Here is a 16,579-nt window from a genome sequence, read left to right on the forward strand (position 1 = left end):
TCCCAACGCTAAACAAGCAAGTTAAGACTTCTAAGAACACTAAATAGAGTATAACGGTCCAATTTGATGCCTTAGGAATGCTCAGTTCTATGCGTAGACAAGTTTTCCTCGTTTCATGCAATTTTGAAGTCAACTTGGTCTATTGGCTTCTTTACCCAACGAAACGTTGTCCCAAAGCTAAATAAGCAAGTTAAGACTTCTAAGAACACTAAATAAAGTATAACGGTCTAATATGATGCCTTAGGAATGCTCAATTTTATGCATAGACAAGTTTTTCGCGTTTCGTGCAATTTTGAACTTAACTTGGTCTATTGGCTTCTTTACCTAACGAAACGTTGTCCAAAAGCTAAACTAGCAAGTTAAAACTTCGCAGAACACTAAATAGAGTATAACGGTCCAATTTGATGCCTTAGGAATGCTCAGTTCTATGCGTAGACAAGTTTTCTTCGTTTCATGCAATCTTGAAGTCAACTTGGTCTATTGGCTTCATTGTCCAACGAAACGTTGTCCCAAAGCTAAAAAAGCAAGTTAAGACTTCTAAAAACACTAAATAAAGTATAACGGTCTAATTTGATGCCTTAGGAAAGCCCAATTCTATGCATAGACAAGTTTTTCACGTTTCGTGCAATTTTGAACTTAACTTGGTCTATTGGCTTCTTTACCTAACGAAACGTTGTCGAAAAGCTAAACTAGCAAGTTAAAACTTCGTAGAACACTAAATAGAGTATAACGGTCCAATTTGATGCCTTAGGAATGCTCAGTTCTATGCATGGACAAGTTTTCCTCGTTTCGTGCAATTTTGAACTTAACTTTGTCTATTGGCTTCTTTACCTAACGAAACGTTGTCCCAAGGCTAAACAAGCAAGTTAAGACTTCTAAGAACACTAAATAGAGTATAACGGTCCAATTTGATGCCTTAGGAATGCTCAGTTCTATGCGTAGACAAGTTTTCCTCGTTTCATGCAATTTTGAAGTCAACTTGGTCTATTGGCTTCTTTACCCAACGAAACGTTGTCCGAAAGCTAAATAAGCAAGTTAAGACTTCTAAGAACACTAAATAATGTATAACGGTCTAATATGATGCCTTAGGAATGCTCAATTCTATGCATAGACAAGTTTTTCGCGTTTCGTGCAATTTTGAACTTAACTTGGTCTATTGGCTTCTTTACCCAACGAAACGTTGTCCAAAAGCTAAACTAGCAAGTTAAGATTTCGCAGAACACTAAATAGAGTATAACGGTCCAATTTGATGCCTTAGGAATGCTCAATTCTATGCGTAGACAAGTTTTCTTCGTTTCATGCAATCTTGAAGTCAACTTGGTCTATTGGCTTCTTTACCCCAACGAAACGTTGTCCCAAAGCTAAAAAAGCAAGTTAAGACTTCTAAGAACACTAAATAAAGTATAACGGTCTAATTTGATGCCTTAGGAATGCCCAATTCTATGCATAGACAAGTTTTTCACATTTCGTGCAATTTTGAACTTAACTTGGTCTATTGGCTTCTTTACCTAACGAAACGTTGTCGAAAAGCTAAACTAGCAACTTAAAACTTCGTAGAACACTAAATAGAGTATAACGGTCCAATTTGATGCATTAGGAATGCTCAGTTCTATGCATGGACAAGTTTTCCTCGTTTCGTGCAATTTTGAACTTAACTTTGTCTATTGGCTTCTTTACCTAACGAAACGTTGTCCCAAGGCTAAACATCCAAGTTAAGACTTCTAAGAACACTAAATAGAGTATAACGGTCCAATTTGATGCCTTAGGAATGCTTAATTCTATGCATAGACAAGTTTTTCACGTTTCGTACAATTTTGAACTTAACTTGGTCTATTGGCTTCTTTACCTGACAAAACATTGTCCAAAAGATAAACTAGCAAGTTAAGAATTCTAAGAACACTAAATAGAGTATAACGGTCCAATTTGATGCCTTAGGACTGCTCAATTCTATGCATATACAAGTTTTTCACGTTTCGTGCAATTTTGAACCTAAGTTCGTCTATAGACTTCTTTACCTAACGAAACGTTGTCCAAAAGTGAACTAGCATGTTAAGACTTCTAAGAACACTAAATAGAGTATAACAGTCCAATTTGATGCCTTAGGAATGCTCAATTCTATGCATTGAAGAGTTTTTCACGTTTCGTACAATTTTGAACTTAACTTGGTCTATTGGCTTCTTCACCTAACGAAACGTTGTCCGAAAGCTAAACTAGCAAGTTAAGACTTCTAATAAGTCTAAATAGAGTATAACGGTCCAATTTGATTCCTTAGTAATGCTCAATTATATGCATAGATAAGTTTTTCAAGTCTCGTTCAATTTTGAACTTAACTTGGTCTATGGGCTTCTTTACCTAACGAAACGTTGTCCAAAAGCTAAACTGGCAAGTTAAAACTTCGTAGAACACTAAATAGAGTATAACGGTCCAATTTGATGCCTTAGGAATGCGCAGTTCTATGCGTAGACAAGTTTTCCTCGTTTCGTGCAATTTTGAACTGAACTTCGTCTATTGGCTTCTTTAGTAACGAAACATTGTCCAAAAGATAAACTAGCAAGTTAAAACTTCGTAGAACACTAAATAGAGTATAACGGTCCAATTTGATGCCTTAGGAATGCTCAGTTCTATGCGTAGACAAGTTTTCCTCGTTTCATGCAATTTTGAAGTCAACTTGGTCTATTGGCTTCTTTACCCAACGAAACGTTGTCCCAAAGCTAAATAAGCAAGTTAAGACTTCTAAGAACACTAAATAAAGTATAACGGTCTAATATGATGCCTTAGGAATGCTCAATTCTATGTATAGACAAGATTTTCACGTTTCGTACAATTTTGAACTTAACTTGGTCTATTGGCTTCTTTACCTAACGAAACGTTGTCCAAAAGCTAAACTAGCAAGTTAAAACTTCGTAGAACACTAAATAGAGTATAATGGTCCAATTTGATGTTTTAGGAATGCTTAGTTCTATGCATGGACAAGTTTTCCTCGTTTCGTGCAATTTTGAACTTAACTTTGTCTATTGGCTTCTTTACCGAACGAAACGTTGTCCCAAAGCTAGACAAGCAAGTTAAGACTTCTAAGAACACTAAATAGAGTATAACGGTCCAATTTGACGCCTTAGGAATGCTCAATTCCATGCATAGACAAGTTTTTCACGTTTCGTGCAATTTTGAACTTAACTTGGTCTATTGGCTTCTTTACCTAAGGAAACGTTGTCTGAAAGCTAAACTAGCAAGTTAAGACTTCTAAGAACTCTAAATAGAGTATAACGGTCCAATTTGATTCCTTATGAATGCTCAATTCTATGCATAGATGAGTTTTTCACGTTTCGTTCATTTTTGAACTTAACTTAGTCTATGGGCTTCTTTACCTAACGAAACGTTGTCCAAAAGCCAAACTAGCAAGTTAAGACTTGTAAGAACACTAAATAAAGTATAACGGTCTAATTTGATGCCTTAGAAATGCTCAATTCTATGCATAGACAAGTTTTTCACGTTTCGTGCAATTTAGAACTTAACTTGGTCTATTGGCTTCTTTACGTAACGAAACGTTGTCCAAAAGCTAAACTAGCAAGTTAAAACTTCGTAGAACACTAAATAGAGTATAACGGTCCAATTTGATGCCTTAGGAATGCTCAATTCTATGCATAGACAAGTTTCTCACGTTTCGTGCAATTTTGAACTTAACTTGGTCTATTGGCTTCTTTACCTAACGAAACGTTGTCCAAAAGCTAAATAAGCAAGTTAAGACTTCTAAGAACACTAAATAAAGTATAACGGTCTAATTTGATGCCTTAGGAATGCCTAATTCTATGCATAGACAAGTTTTTCACGTTTCGTGTAATTTTGAACTTAACTTGGTCTATTGGCTTCTTTACCTAACGAAACGTTGTCGAAAAGCTAAACTAGCAAGTTAAAACTTCGTTGAACACTAAATAGAGTATAACGGTCCAATTTGATGCCATAGGAATGCTCAGTTCTATGCAAGGACAAGTTTTCCTCGTTTTGTGCAATTTTGAATATAACTTGGTCTATTGGCTTCTTTACCTAACGAAACGTTATAAAAACCTAAACTAGCAAGTTAAAACTTCGTAGAACACTAACTAGAGGATAACGGTCCAATTTGATGTCTTAGGAATGCTCAGTTCTATGCGTAGACAAGTTTTCCTCTTTTCGTGCAATATTGAACTTAACTTGGTCAATTAGCTTCTTTACCTAACGAAACGTTTTCCAAAAGCTAAACTTGCAAGTTAAGACTTCTAATAACACTAAATCGAGTATAACGGTCCAATTTGATGCCTTAGGAATGCTCAATTCTATGCATAGATAAGTTTTTCACGTTTCGTGCAATTTTGAACTAAACTTGGTCTATTGGCTTCTTTACGTAACGAAACGTTGTCCAAAAGCTAAACTAGCAAGTTAAAACTTCGTAGAACACTAAATAGAGTATAACGGTCCAATTTGATGCCTTAGGAATTCTCAGTTCTATGAGTAGACAAGTTTTCCTCGTTTCGTGCAATTTTGAAGTCAATTTGGTCTATTGGCTTCTTTACCCAACGAAACGTTGCCCAAAGCTAAATAAGCAAGTTAAGACTTCTAAGAACACTAAATAAAGTATAACGGTCCAATTTCATGCCTTAGGAATGCTCAATTCTACGCATAGACAAGTTTTTCACGTTTCGTACAATTTTGAACTTAACTTGGTCTATTGGCTTCCTTACCATACGAAACGTTGTCCAAAAGCTAAACTAGCAAGTTGAGACTTCTAATAACACTAAATAGAGTATAACGGTCCAATTTGATGCCTTAGGATTGCTCAATATTATACATAGACAAGTTTTTCACGTTTCGTGCAATTTTGAACTTAACTTGGTCTATTGGCTTCTTTACCTAACGAAACGTTGTCCGAAAGCTAAACTAGCATGTTAAGACTTCTAAAAACTCTAAATAGAGTATAACGTTCCAATTTGATGCCTTAGGAATGCTCGCTTCTATGCATAGACAAGTTTTTCACGTTTCGTGCAATTTTGAACTTAACTTGGTCTATTGGCTTCCTTAGCCAACGAAACATTGTCCAAAAGCTAAACTAGCAAGTTAAGACTTCGAAGAACACTAAATAGAGTATAACGGTCCAATTTGATGCCTTAGGACTGCTCAATTCTATGCATAGACAAGTTTTTCACGTTTCGTGCAATTTTGAACTTAACTTGGTCTATAGGCTTCTTTACCTAACGAAACGTTTTCCAAAAGCTAAACTAGCAAGTTAAGACTTCTAATAACACGAAATCGAGTATAACGGTCCAATTTGATGCCTTAGGAATGCTCAATTCTATGCATAGATAAGTTTTTCACGTTTCGTGCTATTTTGAACTTAACTTGGTCTATTGGCTTCCTTACCTAACGAAACATTGTCCAAAAGCTAAACTAGCAAGTTAAGACTTCTAAGTACACTAAATAGACTATAATGGTCCAATTTGATGCCTTAGGACTGCTCAGTTCTATGCATAGACAAGTTTTTCACGTTTCGTGCAATTTTGAACTTAACTTGGTCTATAGGCTTTTTTACCTAACGAAACGTTGTCTAAAAGTTTAACTAGCATGTTAAGACTTCTAAGAACACTAAATAGAGTATCACAGTCCAATTTAATGCCTTAGGAATGCTCAATTCTATGCATAGACAAGTTTTTCACGTTTCGTGCAATGTTGAACCTAACTTGGTCTATTGGCTTCTTTACCTAACGAAACGTTGTCTAAAAGCTAAACTAGCAAGTTAAGACTTCTAAGAACTCTAAATAGAGTATAACGGTCGAATTTGATTCCTTAGGAATGCTCAATTCTATGCATAGATATGTTTTTCACGTTTCGTTCAATTTTGAACTTAACTTGGTCTATGGGCTTCTTTACCTAACGAAACGTTGTCCAAAATCTAAACTAGCAAGTTAAAACTTCGTAGAACACTAAATAGAGTATAACGGTCCAATTTGATGTCTTAGGAATGCTCAGTTCTATGCGTAGACAAGTTTTTCTCGTTTCGTGCAATTTTGAACTGAACTTGGTCTATTGGCTTCTTTACCTAACGAAACATTGTCCAAAAGCTAAACTAGCAAGTTAAAACTTCTTAGAACACTAAATAGAGTATAACGGTCCAATTTGATGCCTTAGGAATGCTTAGTTCTATGCATGGACAAGTTTTCCTCGTTTCGTGCAATTTTGAACTTAACTTGGTCTATTGGTTTCTTTACCCAACGAAACGTTGTCCCAAAGCTAAATAAGCAAGTTAAGACTTCTAAGAACACTAAATAAAGTATAACGGTCTAATTTGATGCCTTAGGAATGCTCAATTCTATGCATAGACAAGATTTTCACGTTTCGTGCAATTTTGAAGTCAACTTGGTCTATTGGCTTCCTTACCCTACGAAACGTTGTCCCAAAGCTAAACTAGGAAGTTGAGACTTCTAAGAACACTAAATAGAGTATAACGGTCCAATTTGATGCCTTAGGAATGCTCAATTCTACGCATATACAAGTTTTTCACGTTTCGTGCAATTTTGAACTTCACTTGGTCTATAGGCTTCTTTACCTAACGAAACGTTGTCCAAAAGTTAAACTAGCATTTTAAGACTTCTAAGAACACTAAATAGAGTATAACAGTCAAATTTGATGCCTTAGGAATGCTCAATTCTATGCATAGGCAAGTTTTTGACATTTCGTGCAATTTTGAACTTAACTTGGTCTATCGGATTCTTTACCTAACGAAACGTTGTTCAAAAGCTAAACTAGCATGTTAAGACTTCCAAAAGCTCTAAATAGAGTATAACGGTCCAATTTGATTCCTTAGGAATGCTCAATTCTATGCATAGATAAGTTTTTCACGTTTTGTGCAATTTTGAACTTAACTTGGTCTATGGGCTTCTTTACCTAACCAAACGTTGTCGAAAAGCTAAACTAGCAAGTTAAAACTTCGTAGAACACCAAATAGAGTATAACGGACCAACTTGATGTCTTAGGAATGCTCAGTTCTATGCGTAGACAAGTTTTCCTCGTTTCGTACAATATTAAACTTAACTTGGTCTAATGGCTTTTTTACCTAACGAAACGTTGCCCAAAAGCTAAACTAGCAAGTTAAGACTTATAAGAACACTAGATAGAGTATAACGATCCAATTTGATGCCTTAGGAATGCTCAATTCTATGCATAGACAACTTTTTCACGTTTCGTGCAATTTTGAATATAACTTGGTCTCTTGGCTTCTTTACCTAACGAAACGTTGTCCAACAGCTAAACTAGCAAGTTAAAACTTCGTAGAACACTGTATAGAGGATAACTGTCCAATTTGATGCCTTAGGAATGCTCAGTTATATGCGTAGACAAGTTTTCCTCTTTTCGTGCAATATTGAACTTAACTTGGTCAATTGGCTTCTTTACCTAACGAAACGTTGTCCAAAAACTAAACTAGCAAGTTAAGACTTCTAACAACACTAAATAGAGTATAACGGTCCAATTTGATGCCTTAGGAATGCTTAGTTCTATGAATGGACAAGTTTTCCTCGTTTTCGTGCAATTTTGAACTTAACTTTGTCTATTGGCTTCTTTACCTAACGAAACGTTGTCCCAAGGCAAAAAGCAATTTAAGACTTCTAACAACACTAAATAGAGTATAACGGTCCAATTTGATGCCTTACGAATGCTCAATCTATGCATAGACAAGTTTTTCACGTTTCGTACAATTTTGAACTTAACTTGGTCTATTGGCTTCTTTACCTAACGAAACGTTTTCCATAAGCTAAACTAGCAAGTTAAAACTTCTAAGAACACTAAATAGAGTATAACGGTCCAGTTTGATGCCTTAGGAATGCTCAATTCTATGCATAGACAAGTTTTTCACGTTTCGTGCAATTTTGAATTTAACTTGGTCTATTGGCTTCTTTATCTAACGAAACGTTGTCCAAAAGCTAAACTAGCAAGTTAAAACTTCGTAGAACACTAAATAGAGTATAACGGTCCAATTTGACGCCTTAGGAATGCTCAGTTCTATGCGTACACAAGTTTTCCTCGTTTCATCCAACTTTTAACTTAACTTGGTCTATTGGCTTCTTTACCCAACGAAATGTTGTCCCAAAGCTAAATAAGCAAGTTACGACTTTAAAGAACACTAAATAAAGTATAACAATCGAATTCGATGCCTTAGGAATGCTCAATTGTATGCATAGACAAGTTTTTCATGTTTCGTACAATTTTGAACTTAACTAGGTCTATTGGCTTCTTTACCTAACGAAACGTTGTCCAAAAGCTAAACTAGCTAGTTAAGACTTCTAAGAACACTAAATAGAGTATAACGGTCCAATTTGATGCCTTAGGACTGCTCAATTCTATGCATAGACAAGTTTTTCACGTTTCGTGCAATTTTGAACTTCACTTGGTCTATAGGCTTCTTTACCTAACGAAACGTTGTCCAAAAGTTAAACTAGCATTTTAAGACTTCTAAGAACACTAAATAGAGTATAACGGTCAAATTTGATGTCTTAGGAATGCTCAATTCTATGCATAAACAAGTTTTTCACGTTTCGTGCAATTTTGAACTTAACTTGGTCTATTGGATTCTTTACCTAACGAAATGTTGTCCAAAAGCTAAACTAGCATGTTAAGACTTCTAAAAGCTCTAAATAGAGTATAACGGTCCAATTTGATTCCTTAAAAATGCTCAATTCTATGCATAGATAAGTTTTTCACGTTTCGTGCAATTTTGAACTTAACTTGGTCTATGGGCTTCTTTACCTAACCAAACGTTGTCCAAAAGTTAAACTAGCATTTTAAGACTTCAAAGAACATAAAATAGAGTATAACGGTCAAATTTGACGCCTTAGGAATGCTCAATTCTATGCATAGACAAGTTTTTCACGTTTCGTGCAATTTTGAATATAACTTGGTCTCTTGGCTTCTTTACCTAATGAAACGTTGTCGAACAGCTAAACTAGCAAGTTCAAACTTCGTAGAACACTAAATAGAGTATAACGGTCCAATTTGATGCCTTAGGAATGCTCAATTCTATGCATAGACAAGTTTATCACGTTTCGTACAATTTTGAACTTAACTAGGTCTATTGGCTACTTTACCTAATGAAACGTTGTCCAAAAGCTAAACTAGCAAGTTAAGACTTCTAAGAACACTAAATAGAGCATAACGGTCCAATTTGATGCCTTAGGACTGCTCAATTCTATGCATATACAAGTTTTTCACGTTTCGTGCAATTTTGAACTTAAGTTGGTCTCTTGGCTTCTTTACCTAACGAAACGTTGTCCAACAGCTAAACTAGCAAGTTAAAACTTCGTAGAACACTATATAGAGGATAACTGTCCAATTTGATGCCTTAGGAATGCTCAGTTCTATGCGTAGACATGTTTTCCTCTTTTCGTGCAATATTGAACTTAACTTGGTCAATTGGCTTCTTTACCTAACGAAACGTTGTCCAAAAACTAAACTAGCAAGTTAAAACTTCTAAGAACACTAAATAGAGTATAACGGTCCAATTTGATGCCTTAGGAATGCTCAGTTCTATGCGTAGACAAGTTTTCCTCTTTTCGTGCAATTTTGAACAGAACTTGGTGTATTGGCTTCTTTACGTAACGAAACGTTGTCCAGAAGCTAAATTAGCATGTTAAAACTTCGTAGAACACTAAATAGAGTATAACGGTCCAATTTGATGCCTTAGGAATGCTCAGTTTTATGCGTAGACAAGTTTTCCTCGTTCCATGCAATTTTGAAGTCAACTTGGTCTATTGGCTTCTTTACCCAACGAAACGTTGTCCCAAAGCTAAATAAGCAACTTAAGACTTCTAAGAACACTAAATAGAGTATAACGGTCCAATTTGATGCCTTAGGAATGCTCAATTCTTCGCATAGACAAGTTTTTCACGTTTCGTACAATTTTGAACTTAACTTGGTCTATTGGCTTCCTTACCTTACGAAACGTTGTCCAAAAGCTAAACTAGCAAGTTGAGACTTCTAAGAACACTAAATAGAGTATAACGGTCCAATTTGATGCCTTAGGATTGCTCAATTCTATGCATAGACAAGTTTTTTCACATTTCGTGCAATTTTGAACTTAACATGGTCTATGGGCTTCTTTACCTAACGAAACGTTGTCCAAAAGCTAAACTAGCAAGTTAAGACTTCTAACAACACTAAATAGAGTATAACGGTCCAATTTGATGCCTTAGGAATGCTCAATTCTATGCATAGACAAGTTTTTCACGTTTCGTGCAATTTTGAACTTAACTAGGTCTATTGGCTTCTTTACCTAACGAAACGTTGTCCGAAAGCTAAATTAGCATGTTAAGACTTCTAAAAACTCTAAATAGAGTATAACGGTCCAATTTGGTGCCTTTGGAATGCTCACTTCTATGCATAGACAAGTTTTTCACGTTTTGTGCAATTTTGAACTTAACTTGGTCTATTGGCTTCTTTAGCTAATGAAACATTGTCCAAAAGCTAAACTAGCAAGTTAAGACTTCTAAGAACACTAAATAGAGTATAACGGTCCAATTTGATGCCTTAGGACCGCTCAATTCTATGCATAGACAAGTTTTTCACGTTTCGTGCAATTTTGAACTTAACTTGGTCTATAGGCTTCTTTACCTAACGAAACGTTGTCCAAAAGTTTAACTAGCATGTTAAAACTTCTAAGAACACTAAATAGAGTATAACAGTACAATTTGATGCCTTAGGAATGCTCAATTCTACGCATAGACAAGTTTTTCACGTTTCGTGCAATTTTGAACTTAACTTGGTGTATTGGCTTCTTTACCTAACGAAACGTTGTCCGAAAGCTAAACTAGCAAGTTAAGACTTCTAAGAACTCTAAATAGAGTATAACGGTCCAATTTGATTCCTTGGGAATGCTCAATTTTATGCATAGATAAGTTTTTCACGTTTCGTTCAATTTTGAACTTAACTTGGTCTATGAGTTTCTTTACCTAACGAAACGTTGTCCAAAAGCTAAACTAGCAAGATAAAACTTCGTAGAACACTAAATATAGTATAACGGTCCAATTTGATGCCTCAGGAATGCTCAGTTCTATGCGTTGACAAGTTTTCCTCGTTCGTGCAATTTTGAACAGAACTTGGTCTATTGGCTTCTTTACGTAACGAAACGTTGTCCAAAAGCTCAACTAGCAAGTTAAAACTTCGTAGAACACTAAATAGAGTATAACGGTCCAATTTGATGCCTTAGGAATGCTCAATTCTATGCGTAGACAAGTTTTACTCGTTTCCTGCAATTTTGAAGTCAACTTGGTTTATTGGCTTCTTTACCCAACGAAACGTTGTCCCAAAGCTAAATAAGCAAGTTCAGACTTCCAATAACACTAAATAGAGTATAACGGTCTAATTTGATGCCTTAGGAATGCTCAATTCTATGCATAGACAAGTTTTTCACGTTTCGTGCAATTTTCAACTTAACTTGCTCTATTGGCTTCTTTACCTAACGAAACGTTGTCCAAAAGCTAAACTAGCAGGTTAAAACTTCGTAGAACATTGAATAGAGTATAACGGTCCAATTTGATGCCTTAGGAATGCTCAGTTCTATGCATGGACAAGTTTTCCTCGTTTCGTGCAATTTTGAACTTAACTTTGTCTATTGGCTTCTTTACCTAACGAAACGTTGTTCCAAGCCTAAACAAGCACGTTAAGACTTCTAAGAACACTAAATAGAGTATAACGGTCAAATTTGAAGCCTTAGGAATGCTCAATTCTATGCATAGACAAGTTTTTCACGTTTCGTACAATTTTGAATTTAACTTGGTCTATTGGCTTCCTTACCTTACGAAACGTTGTCCAAAAGCTAAACTGGCAAGTTAAGACTTCTAAGAACACTAAATAGAGTATAACGGTCCAATTTGATGCCTTAGGATTCCTCAATTCTAAGCATAGACAAGTCTTTTTACGTTTCGTGCAATTTTGAACTTAACATGGTGTATAGGCTTCTTTACCTAACGAAACGTTGTCCAAAAGCTAAACTAGTAAGTTAAAACTTCGTAGAACACTAAATAGAGTATAACGGTCCAATTTGATGCCTTAGGAATGCTCAATTCTATGCGTAGACAAGTTTTCCTCGTTTCATGCAATTTTGAAGTCAACTTGGTTTATTGGCTTCTTTGCCCAACGAAACGTTGTCCCAAAGCTAAATAAGCAAGTTCAGACTTCTAAGAACACTAAATAGAGTATAACGGTCTAATTTGATGCCTTTGGAATGCTCAATTCTATGCATAGACAAGTTTTTCACGTTTCGTGCAATTTTGAATATAACTTGGTCTCTTGGCTTCTTTACCTAATGAAACGTTGTCGAACAGCTAAACTAGCAAGTTCAAACTTCGTAGAACACTAAATAGAGTATAACGGTCCAATTTGATGCCTTAGGAATGCTCAATTCTATGCATAGACAAGTTTATCACGTTTCGTACAATTTTGAACTTAACTAGGTCTATTGGCTACTTTACCTAACGAAACGTTGTCCAAAAGCTAAACTAGCAAGTTAAGACTTCTAAGAACACTAAATAGAGTATAACGGTCCAATTTGATGCCTTAGGACTGCTCAATTCTATGCATATACAAGTTTTTCACGTTTCGTGCAATTTTGAACTTAAGTTGGTCTCTTGGCTTCTTTACCTAACGAAACGTTGTCCAACAGCTAAACTAGCAAGTTAAAACTTCGTAGAACACTATATAGAGGATAACTGTCCAATTTGATGCCTTAGGAATGCTCAGTTCTATGCGTAGACATGTTTTCCTCTTTTCGTGCAATATTGAACTTAACTTGGTCAATTGGCTTCTTTACCTAACGAAACGTTGTCCAAAAACTAAACTAGCAAGTTAAAACTTCTAAGAACACTAAATAGAGTATAACGGTCCAATTTGATGCCTTTGGAATGCTCAATTCTAAGCATAGACAACTTTTTCACGTTTCGTGCAATTTTGAATATAACTTGGTCTATTGGCTTCTTTACCTAACGAAACGTTGTTCAAAAGCTAAACTAGCAAGTTAAAACTTCGTAGAACACTAACTAGAGGATATTGGTCCAATTTGATGGCTTAGGAATGCTCAGTTCTATTCGTAGACAAGTTTTCCTCTTTCCGTGCAATATTGAACTTAACTTGGTCAATTAGCTTCTTTACCTAACGAAACGTTTTCCAAAAGCTAAACTAGCAAGTTAAGACATCCAATAACACCAAATCGAGTATAACTGTCCAATTTTATGCCTTAGGAATGCTCAATTCTATGTATAGACAAGTTTTTCACGTTTCGTACAATTTTGAACTTAACTTGGTCTATTGGCTTACTTACCTTACGAAACGTTGTCCAAAAGCTAAACTAGCAAGTTAAGATTTCTAAAAACACTAAATAGAGTATAACGGTCCAATTCGATGCCTTAGGATTGCTCAATTCTATGCATAGACAAGTTTTTTCACGTTTCGTGCAATTTTGACCTTAACATGGTCTATAGGCTTCTTTACCTAACGAAACGTTGTCCAAAAGCTAAACTAGCAATTTAAGACTTCTAAGAACACTAAATAGCCTATAACGGTCCAATTTGATGCCTTAGAAATGCTCAATTCTATGCATAGACAAGTTTTTCACGTTTCGTGCAATTTTGAACTTAACTTGGTCTATTGGCTTCTTTACCTAATGAAACGTTGTCCGAAAGCTAAAATAGCATGTGAAGACTTCTAAAAACTCTAAATAGAGTATAACGGTCCGATTTGATGCCTAAGGAATGCTCACTTTTATGCATAGACAAGTTTTTCACATTTCGTGTAATTTTGAACTTAACTTGGTATATTGGCTTCTTTACCTAAGGAAACGTTGTCCGAAAGCTAAACTAGCATGTTAAGACTCCTAAAAACTCTAAATAGAGTATAACGGTCCAATTTGATTCCTTAGGAATGCTCAATTCTATGCATAGATAAGTTTTTCACGTTTCGTGCAATTTTGAACTTAACTTGGTCTATGTGCTTCTTTAACTAACGAAACATTGCCCAAAAGCTAATATAGCAAGTTAAAACTTTGTAGAACACTAAATAGAGTATAACGGTCCAAGTTGATGTCTTAGGAATGCTCAGTTCTATGCGTAGACAAGTTTTCCTCGTTTCATACAATATTAAACTTAACTTGGTCTAATGGCTTCTTTACCTAACGAAACGTTGCCCAAAAGCTAGACTAGCAAGTTAAGACTTCTAAGAACACTAAATAGAGTATAACGGTCCAATTTGATTCCTTAGGAATGCTCCATTCTATGCATAGATATGTTTTTCATGTTTCGTTCAATTTTGAACTTAACATGGTCTATGGGCTTCTTTACCTAACTAAACGTTGTCCAAAAGATAAACTAGCAAGTTAAAACTTCGTAGAACACTAAATAGAGTATAACGGTCCAATTTGATGCCTTTGGAATGCTCAATTCTATGCATAGACAACTTTTCCACGTTTCGTGCAATTTTGAATATAACTTGTTCTATTGGCTTCTTTACCTAACGAAACGTTGTTCAAAAGCTAAACTAGCAAGTTAAAACTTCGTAGAACACTAACTAGAGGATAACGGTCCAATTTGATGGCTTAGGAATGCTCAGTTCTATGCGTAGACAAGTTTTCCTCTTTCCGTGCAATATTGAACTTAACTTGGTCAATTAGCTTCTGTACCTAACGAAACGTTTTCCAAAAGCTAAAATAGCAAGTTAAGACTTCTAATAACACCAAATCGATCATAACGGTCCAATTTGATGCCTTAGGAAGGCTCAATTCTATGCATAGATAAGTTTTTCACGTTTCGTGCAATTTTGAACTTAACTTGGTCTATTGGCTTCCTTACCTAACGAAACATTGTCCAAAAGCTAAACTAGCAAGTTAAGACCTCTAAGAACACTAAATAGAGTATAACGGACCAATTTGATGCCTTAGGAATGCTCAATTCTACGCATAGACAAGTTTTTCACGTTTCGTGCAATTTTGAACTAAACTTGGTCTATAGGCTTGTTTACCTAACGAAATGTTGTCCAAAAGTTGAACTAGCATGTTAAGACTTCTAAGAACACTAAATAGAGTATAACAGTCCAATTTGATGCCTTAGGAATGCTCAATTCTATGCATAGACAAGTTTTTCACGTTTCGTGCAATGTTGAAGTTAACTTGGTCTATTGGCTTCTTTACCTAACGAAATGTTGTCCAAAAGCTAAACTAGCAAGTTAAGACTTCTAAGAACTCTAAATAGAGTATAACGGTCCAATTTGATTCCTTAGGAATGCTCCATTCTATGCATAGATATGTTTTTCACGTTTCGTTCAATTTTGAACTTAACATGGTCTATGGGCTTCTTTACCTAACTAAACGTTGTCCAAAAGATAAACTAGCAAGTTAAAACTTCGTAGAACACTAAACAGAGTATAACGGTCCAATTTGATGCCTTAGGAATGCTCAGTTCTATGCGTAGACAAGTTTTCCTCGTTTCATGCAATCTTCAAGTCAAGTTGGTCTATTGGCTTCTTTACCCAACGAAACGTTGTCCCAAAGCTAAATAAGCAAGTTAAGACTTCGAAGAGCACTAAATAGAGTATAACGGGCCAATTTGATGCCTTAGGAATGCTCAATTCTACGCATAGACAAGTTTTTCATGTTTCGTGCAATTTTGAACTTAACTTGGTCTATTGGCTTCTTTACCTAACGAAACGTTGTCTCGAAGCTAAACTAGCAAGTTAAAATTTCTAAGAACACTAAATAGAGTATCACGGTCCAATTTGATGCCTTAGGAATGCTCAGTTCTATGCGTAGAGAAGTTTTCCCCTTTCCGTGCAATATTGAACTTAACTTGGTCAATTAGCTTCTTTACCTAACGAAACGTTTTCCAAAAGCTAAACTAGCAAGTTAAAATTTCTAAGAACACTAAATAGAGTATAACGGTCCAATTTGATGCCTTAGGAATGCTCAGTTCTATGCGTAGAGAAGTTTTCCCCTTTCCGTGCAATATTGAACTTAACTTGGTCAATTAGCTTCTTTACCTAACGAAACGTTTTCCAAAAGCTAAACTAGCAAGTTAAAATTTCTAAGAACACTAAATAGAGTATAACGGTCCAATTTGATGTCTTAGGAATGCTTAGTTCTATGCATGGACAAGTTTTCCTCGTTTCGCGCAATTTTGAACTTAACTTTGTCTATTGGCTTCTTTACCGAACGAAACGTTGTCCCAGAGCTAGAAAAGCAAGAGAAGACTTCTAAGAACACTAAATAGAGTATAACGGTCTAATTTGATGCTTTAGGAATGCTCAATTCTATGCATAGACAAGTTCTTCACGTTTCGTGCAATTTTGAACTTAACTTGGTCTATTGGCTTCCTTACCTTACGAAACGTTGTCCAAAAGATAAACTAGCAAGTTAGGACTTCTAAGAACACTAATTAGAGTATAACGGTCCAATTTGATGCCTTAGGCCTGCTCAATTCTATGCATCGACAAGTTTTTTCACGTTTCGCGCAATTTTGAACTTAACTTGGTCTATAGGCTTCTTTACCTAACGAAACGTTGTCCAAAAGCTAAACTAGCA

Source organism: Tripterygium wilfordii, chromosome 9, assembly GCF_013401445.1.
Source record: "Tripterygium wilfordii isolate XIE 37 chromosome 9, ASM1340144v1, whole genome shotgun sequence".
Lineage (NCBI taxonomy): Eukaryota > Viridiplantae > Streptophyta > Magnoliopsida > Celastrales > Celastraceae > Tripterygium > Tripterygium wilfordii.